Source organism: Aricia agestis, chromosome Z, assembly GCF_905147365.1.
Source record: "Aricia agestis chromosome Z, ilAriAges1.1, whole genome shotgun sequence".
NCBI lineage: Eukaryota > Metazoa > Arthropoda > Insecta > Lepidoptera > Lycaenidae > Aricia > Aricia agestis.
The window spans coordinates 35,756,953-35,766,043 of record NC_056428.1 but is presented as its reverse complement, the minus strand read 5'-3'; the positions used below and the strand labels follow the sequence as shown (position 1 = coordinate 35,766,043).

The 9,091-nt window shown below is 31.8% G+C and overlaps 2 protein-coding genes across 12 annotated transcripts in view; one reads left to right on the top strand and one right to left on the bottom strand.

The window, feature by feature from the left end:
* LOC121738623 overlaps positions 1–7,149 on the bottom strand; it is a 46,854-nt gene extending 39,705 nt beyond the window's left edge. For both annotated transcript variants that reach the window (XM_042130810.1, XM_042130809.1), the window contains exon 1: positions 7,037–7,149. The gene's annotated coding sequence lies outside the window, so the exon portion shown is untranslated. The remainder of the gene's footprint in view (positions 1–7,036) is intronic.
* The window catches only part of LOC121738622 (coiled-coil domain-containing protein AGAP005037), a 213,717-nt gene that overhangs the window by 168,729 nt on the left and 35,897 nt on the right, over positions 1–9,091 (top strand). The gene's annotated exons all lie outside the window — the stretch shown is intronic.

Genomic DNA, 9,091 nt, shown 5'->3' with positions numbered 1-9,091 from the left:
CATTTAAAATTTGTTAACGTTACCCGACCTCTAATAAGTAATATGCGAAATATTACTTATTAGATAACGATAACGTTAACAAATTTTAAATGTCAAAAAAAATGAGAGCTCTGTAAAATACATAAAAGTTAAAACCCTCTGAAACTGCTTATGTGTGCGTGCGCCCAGTTGGGGCCTACCGCCTAGCGGTCTAGTATTAAGATACTGGACCTACTCTACTGTATTTCATTTAAATTATGGCTGAAGCCACCGCCCGTGATTACAACGCCTTAGGCCTTCCTCGTAACTATTGCTTTTATCATAATTACTCTTCGTTGTTATGTAAATAATGACCTGCCAGTATTATTAATAAAAAAAATCCAATCAATCATTGCTTATTATCTAAGAAATATCAGAATTTTATAAAATATAAAATTCTGTTCCAAATTCCAATCAATCATTGATTATCTAAATATCTTAAATCGTTAATTATATTATAATGGTACTTAAACAGTATTTATTGCCTAGGGTCTTTACTACTGTAACTAAACTTCTGTTCTATTTTAGTACTACCGAGTACATAATTGTTTGATGCAATAGTATCACGTAATCGAGACCACAAGTGCCTTTACGTGTTGCTTATTGGCAATTTCACTCCTGATTGTACCTTATCTTCGTTCCTCATCTGTCCACTATCTATATCAGCCCAGACCTACATTGTTAACCAGCTGTTAAACTGAGGTTATCGTCAACGTAATATTTTTGTTTGTTTCAAAAGTCCTGACTCCTACTGCATGATAAATTAGCGTTATGCGAAAAATGTTTTTTGTTACTCAAGTTGACCTACGTTTTAACATGAATTATTTATTTTTACTCGAATATTGTTCATTGTATATACTTTGCATAATCCACCCCTAAGCACGGTCGCAGCTGGAAATATTTTGTCAAAATGTTGGGAATAAGAAAAGTGTTCCGCGACAAAATCAAAAGGTCAGATTTGAATGATCTCAAACAATTACTTTTCCAAAGCCACTGTGAAAAGTAATTGTTTACCATATTCCTTTCCAAACGTATAAGGAAAAGAGAAAAACGTGGATGATTAAGTCTGGCTTTATTCTATATGTATTAAATAAGGCAGTGTATTTAATTGTTTACCAAATTCCTTTTCCAACGGATAAGGAAAAGACAAAAAAATGGATGAGTTGGCTTCATTTGGTATTAATATTATAAGGCAGTGTAAAAATTTGTGCTAAAAACAGTTATGTGACAACAATATATTTTTGACGCATATTATTCTAACTGAACACATAGTACTCTACAAAATATGCCAAGACTTATTGAATACACTAGAAAATATACCAACTCGTCATTGACCAGTGACCACGCATTGCATGACATTCACAACTCTCACGGAAATACACACGTAAGTGTTGAGACTTGAGGTATGTTTGATTATTTATTTGCACGACCAGGATGCTGCTGAATCCTGGTTGGTTTAACCATGGCTAACCTGTGATTACCGATGTGGTGTGTTGTGATCACTGATCGCATATTATGCAATAAAAATTTAAAGAATCAGATTTTTAGAGCAAAACTGAGCAGTATATTTATATATTTTTACGACTGCTTACTTAGATCTTTGCGATTTTTGTCCAACTTAAATCATATCCGTTCTAATAAAATAATATAAACTTAATTATTAATTTCACACTTAAACTGCTTAACCACTTTTTGTGTAACTTGACATCAGGAATCAGGATATTTTAGGTAAGTCCGGGGAAAGTTTTAACCCCTAAAAATTTAAGGCTTCATAACGTGACGCATACTTTTATTAATTAATTACCGAAAATGCAACTTCTTTATCATCCATACTTAACATTATTATTGCGAAAGTGTGTCTGTCTGTTATCTCTTCACGCTCAAACCGATAAACTGATTTTTTAAATTTTAGTATATTATAATAATACTCCCCACACCGGTTTCGGTGACGGTGACCAGTTTAATTGAAAGGCCTGTAACGCAGGAGTAATTTTCTAGTGACCAAGTGTGTGCGCATCTCATAACCCAGTGGGACGGAAAACCGACACGACTGGTGAGAGATCAGGCGCAGGACTAGGGTTGCCATCTTGTTTGGCAAGAAATAAAGTATATTCAGATCTCTGAAGTATTTTCAACAGTATTTTACTAAAAGAACAGTACGATCGAGGAATTAATTAGAGCTTCTGTCAAAACTAACTTGAAATTTAAAAAAAAGTCTGAGCGTCTTGGTTTAATACGCCATAATAAAGTGTTGACATTTTGATGCTGAAAACAGTATTTTGTATACTTTATTTTTCTTCAACAGTAAAAAGTATAATTTAATGAAAAACAGTATAATACTGTTTAAAACAGTATGGTTGGCAACCCTACGCAGGACCGACTTTTTACATGCCCATCCGACGCAACATCTTACTTGTCAGACAATCAGGTGATCAGCCTGCATCATCCTAACCAAACTTGGAAATAATATGTTTCCAACGCGGGAATCGAACCCACGACTTCCGAGTCAAGAGCCACACACTAAAAGGATACTTTTTAATCCGGAAAAATTTACAGCAATATACGAATACGCAATATTTAAGCACATCGGAGTACTTACATATTTCTATTTTTTAATTTCACGGTCAGTGGATATTAAGTACGTAGGCAGAGTAAATTCTATCTATATATCATTTTATTATTAAAAGCTTTTATTTAACTTCCTCTGTAGTATGTATGTAAGTATGTATGTTCGGGTGAAATTTTGGAACGCAATTTTGAAGTAGATATATATAACCGATCGAGCTGAAATTTTGCATGCACGTTTAGTTTAGATGACAATGCATGATATTGTATGTGACATCACTCTAAATCCAATATGGCCGACCATCCAAGATGGCGAAATAGTTATTTTCTATGCAGTTCTACAATATGGATATTAAATGAATGGGCTTTTTGAGAGTAACTCGAAAAAGAATGTAATGTCATACTACATCCAATATAATAAAAGCTTGTCGCGAGACTTAACAATCTGACAATATTTAATACTTTAATAAAATAAAAAATATAATATCAGTTTACTCAGTTAAATTGGCACTTACTATTTTATTATTTACAAATCACGCGACAATATTTTATAATTTATTATCATGCAAATTCTATAATATATTGAGGTTATAATTTAATAGTTAGAATTTTTAAGTGAAAATTTATTTTTTCTTTTTAGAGTAAGTACTTATTTAAGTAAATAAAACTTTTTTTTCAAAAAGTTTTTTGCTTATAATTTATTATATATGGATAAAAAAACTTTCATCACCTCAATCATGTTATATACTTAAACCAATATGTTTTTGCTAGGTTCGGTTTGGTAATACAGTTATATTTTGATTTATGATTAAGTTTTGTATAAATCATGTGTGCTGTGACAAAAAAGAACATAATTAATATAATATAACTAGCTGTCCCGGCAAACGTTGTTTTGCTATGTAAAGTATTTGTAGTTGTAAATTGTAGTATAGTTCTTTATTTGTAACTTGTAAGGAATATTATTTTATCGAAGTGACTAAATAAGTGTGGCGCTATGGCAACGTCCATCGCTATCCCGTCGCACAAACAATAGTCGCCGTTAGTCTCGAATTGTAATAATTTACTATTACTTATTCAACAAATGCACTTATCAATATAAAAAGTAGCCAGTAGACGATTCTCAGACCTACTGAATATGCATATGAAATTTGTTAAAAATCAGTAAAGCCGTTTTGGAGGAGTATGTTAATTAACATTGTGACACGAGAATTTTATATACAAGACAAGATAAGATAAGATTAAGAATATTGAATCTGCATTATCATTTTATTGTCTACTCGATGACCCGATGAGCGTCATATCACATTCTTCCTAACATAAACCTACCCTGGATTTCCAAGAATATTTCGAGAAGAAAATTAGCCAAATCGATTCAGCCGATTTTTTTATCGATGAATAGAATAAAATTAATACTCTCGCATAATATACGCATACAATTATCTTTTAAGAATTCACATTAAGAGGGCGACTAACCCAAAAAATCAAACATCGTCCTTCTTTCTTCACACTCACGCCCCGTCTTTCATATGCCAGGTGAAAAAGGACGACGCGGATTCATCGCCAAATTAGTTTTTTTCTCAATAACTCGATAAAAATACAACATTGGAAAAATCCGCTAGGTCGATCTCTCAATGATAGAATTTTATACAATGTGTTAAAATATTAACTTAGTTAAAATATTAACGGTTATGGCAATAAATGAAAAATTCGTGAAAATTAGATGATTCTTTGTGATTTTTTTCAATCGAGAAAATTTTAAGATGTCGTGTTTTTGCTCAGATTGAATTCTCGGAGGTATAATGTAGTATCTAATTTTAGAAAATGAAACAATTCGGGGCTTATTTTCAAGCAAAAAAATTAATTATAAAATCGACACTTTAGGGTTAGTCGCCCCCTTAAATGTGTGAGGAGGGACCAAAACAACAACACGTTGCAATATGAATGCTTCGCGCGCTTCACACTTCAGTTAATGCACTAGATACTAGCTGTGGTTACTTTTAGGCTCTAGTATTACAGTCTAGTGTCTGCACCACGGAGCTAATACAGAGCTTCGTATGAGCTCCGTGGTCTGCACTATCTATTACTATCAGCTGTTTAGAGTAAAGCCAACTCAATAATAGGCAGTATTTTTTTGATAAAAATGACAGATGTATTAAAAATCCATGAAGAACTGTGAGTTGTGACGCACTTTCGAAACATCCAGGTCTTGTATGTTATTTATTTTTGCATATTGGGCGCAAAGTAAGCTATTTATTTAAAATATTATTAAAATGAATATATTATTTCGATAAATTAACCCAAAAAACACATGTCACTGTTAAAAATCAAAACATATTGTCACTGGAAATAAAAAAAAGTAAAAACTTAACTGATCGAAAATTAAGTAACTTAAAAATCGCAGAAAAAATAAATGAAATAACACAATTAAGTGATAGTAAGATTTTATCTAACGCGTATACTTAGCTACTTGCCAGAGGCGGTAAGTGCAAAAAACAAAACCCATCGATCGATTTTGTGACTTTGACACCCATGAAGGCCTTGACCTTGCTAAATTTTCAATCGCAAACCTATTTTTAGGTAAAAATAACTTTCAAAAGTTAAATTTAAGTCACTACTCATATTATGTATTTTAATCAAAGAACTATTTTATAGTAGTAAAAAAAAGAGGACAGAAAAAGTTGAGTCAAGTTGTGAGGTTACACTTTTATGCAATTTTGATAGTATTGGCATGTCAATTACAAGTGAGAGTAATAATAATCGGCCAAGCGCGAGTCGGACTCGCGCACGAAGGGTTCCGTACCATTATAGAGCAAAAATAGTAAAAAATTGTGTTTTTTGTATGGGAGCCCCCCTTAATTATTTATTTTATTTTAATTTTATGTACATTTCAAGTGCCTACCTGTTGTCATCATTGATACCGAGCAAAAAATGTTTGAAAAATCACGTTTGTTGTATGGCAGCCCCCCTTAAATATTTAATTTATTTTGTTTTTAGTACCTATTTGTTGTTATAGCGGCAACAGAAATACATAAGCTGTATAAATTTCAACTCTCTAGCTATTACCGTTCTTGAGTTACAGCCTGGAGACAGACGGACAGACATCGAAGTCTCAGCAATAGGGTCCCGTTTTTACCCTTTGGGTACGGAACCCTAAAAATGATTATACTTAGTAGTTATTTGGGTACCAACGACCGCACTCAGAGAAATTTAATTATCACTAAACTTTTATTGAAGAATTTGACAAATATATTTTTATTACAATTTTGAAATTTAATACATTTGTTTAGACGCTGATAAATGTATAGAGTACCTATAGACTAACATAATATACGAAAACTGGGCAGTTCTGGAGATATTCCATAAATGCGGTTCGCATTGATAACCTCCTCTTTTATAATCTGTTAAAAATCTTTAGAATACGTCAAAATCTTAATTAAATGTAATCATTAAACTCAGAGTGTTGTGGCTAGAACCGAACAATAAATATCAGTAACATAATGCTGTGATTATATTGTGTTTGTATAAAAAGCTGTCTCCAACGAGTAAAAAGATGTAAAACAAATAAGACGTGTGTAACCACCAGCCTAAATTTTCGCAACAAATGTGTTATGACATGCACGATAATGCCACACTTCGGTGTTTGTAATGCAATGGACTATGGAAGTAGAACTTATACTATAATATTGTATTAATTATGTAACATTAAAATATATTTAAAATGTTACAAACAAAAACGGAGTAGTAGAAGTAGTTCAGACCTATCATAATATTATGTTTATTAAATATTTAATAATTGTAAATAAAAGAAAAATAACAAAAATGGTAACTGTGTAAACATTTAAGGAATATGCAGAATTAAAATAATTGTGAAATTGTTTATTTACCTTTTACTCAATATATCCTTGAAATATTTTAACTTTTAGCAAGCAGTGAAACTTCGCAAACAACACACAATTTTTTCCTTCAAAAACATTGCATATTATAATGAGCCTTTTTTCCTATTAAGAAATTTTATTATAATTATGGTGGCAAAAAATTCATAAACTTTAATGTAATTGTGCAATGTTATGACTTTAATTATCATAATATTATATAAAAAAGAGTCACACTATACGAACCTAGTGGTTATCGATTTTATTACTCTGGGTGGAGGTATTCCTCCAGTGTAATAATTACACAAACTACAAACTATAAACGCTAATACTATTTACACATTTTTACACTATATATTTTGTAGAGTTCATAAATTCTGTTGAATCATCCAAAATGTTGGCAAATAAATAAAATCAATTAAAAATATATATTTATTATATCCTTTCCCAAAACTACAAGCTCTTTATTCTCAACAAAAGTGTAGGTAAACAAACGCTAAATCAAATAAGCTACATATTTATATTTCCTAAATGAAAATTCACAAAATCGCATCGCAAATTCGCAGCGCAAAACAACTTACGATGTTCTACGGTGAGCGTGGAGGCGGGCACACACGAACACAAACGTAAGGCACTGACCACCTGGCCGACCGCTACCCCTCCAGCCGATATGACATTTGGCAACCGTGTTACGTTACGCCGCCTTAGAACAATATGTTTGCCCAACAACAACCTTAGCGACATCCATGGCGGATACTTGATACTGATCTGGATAATATGTATCTCGCATATTAGACTAGAATCAAGATCGTAGATCTGTATACGCTTAACAAAAATGTTGGGAACAGATTTCAAAGAGACATATCCATAGATAGATCTATATAATATTGTATAAAGATGTCGAGTACAGATTTCGCGGAGTCGAGCGTAGAGAGGAATGCTAAACGGTTGAGAGACTACACATAAGCACAACATTCTTGAAAGTAATGTTTACAACGTTTAATTAATAAAAGTAACAATAACGTACAAAATTTCACAGATTCAGCACTCACGTTTTACTTATTTAGATGTATTTAAGGGGCAGAAGAATACGAATAATATCTCTAGACAATTATATCTATCTAGCACAATCAGATCTCTATATTTACCTTAAAACGGTAACTCTACTGACTCCGTTATGTAACTATTTTTCTCTCTCATCGTGTATTACGATATGTAACACATTACACATGCCCAATTAACAGGTAAGTAATTAAAAAGTAAACTAAAAATGAAATTAATTTAAAATAATGAAACGCTAATTCAAATTATTATATATTATATTAGTTTATATTTTAAATATACTCTGTTTCTCTGAGTAGGTATACTTTGTTTCCGTTTTTTTCAGCTTTAATTTTATAGTTTTTGCTGAAATAACAGTTATTTCATTGTTATTTCAGCAATAACTACTACTAGTTACTAGCAGTATTATTATGGTTACATTGTAAGCTTATCTAGTGTTCAAGTAATGAGTAACAACTAACGACTTGATTGAAACCGGCTGAAGTGGGCCACATTTGGTAGATTAATGTCGCTAAAAATTTCAACATCAGTAGACTCTGTACCGAAAACATAATATTTTAATTGATACCTTATACGCTTAACGAATTTTTTAAATCTGTCTCGGGCATTTAATGAAACTTTTATATTATTATTAATAATAATTAATTAAATTGCTTGTTTGACATGTACTTACCACAAAATATTTAAACATCTATAATTGAACAGTTGTTTTGAGACCATTATGTACTGATTTTTTTTCTAATCAACTGTTCAACAGGTGTTTAAATCTTTTGTAGTAAGACCGAATATGTTTTAAGTGCATTAATACCGAATATAAGTACATTATGCCAGAATATTTAAGACCAAAAACACAATTATTAAGTGCGGTTCTTAAGTAAGTACGATCTATTAATTGAAACAGAGTCCCAAGACTTGAGGATAATCTTAGCGGTAAGAATATTAATACGGCTTATTAAGAGGGCAAAAAATAAAATATCGTTCTTCTCTCTTCACTTCTTACGCCCGTCTTTCATCCTACCTGCCTAGCATACGCCAACAAGATATCTCACTCTACATGTTTTCTCGATGTTTGATAGTTTGTCTCTTCATCTCTTTTGACCAATATAGCATGACAAATATTTTTTCCCGCGTAGATATATCATCGAAATAACACATTTTTATAGAGTTTTGTCGATAATGTCGAGATTTTGACATTATGAGACGAGTAGTTTTTAATTATCTCCAGAGTGAGATATCTCGTTGGCGTATGCTAGGCAGGCAGGTGAAAAAGGACGACGCGGAATCAGTGCCAAGTTAGTTTTTTCTTAAAGTAATTATACAATATATTTAAAATCCACTAATACAGACCCTCGCAAATATAATAAAGTATCTATGTTTAAAAAATGAAACAATTCGTAGCTCAATATCAAGTAAAAAAAATAATTATAAAATCATCAATTTTGCTTTAGTCGCCCTCTTAATACGGCTCTCTGATCCTAGCTTATGTTACAATAATATTATGTCCTTGCGTGACTTGACGTGTTCATTTGGGGTCGGAATTACTGGAGTGTACACTGTAAACGTCCATAATAATT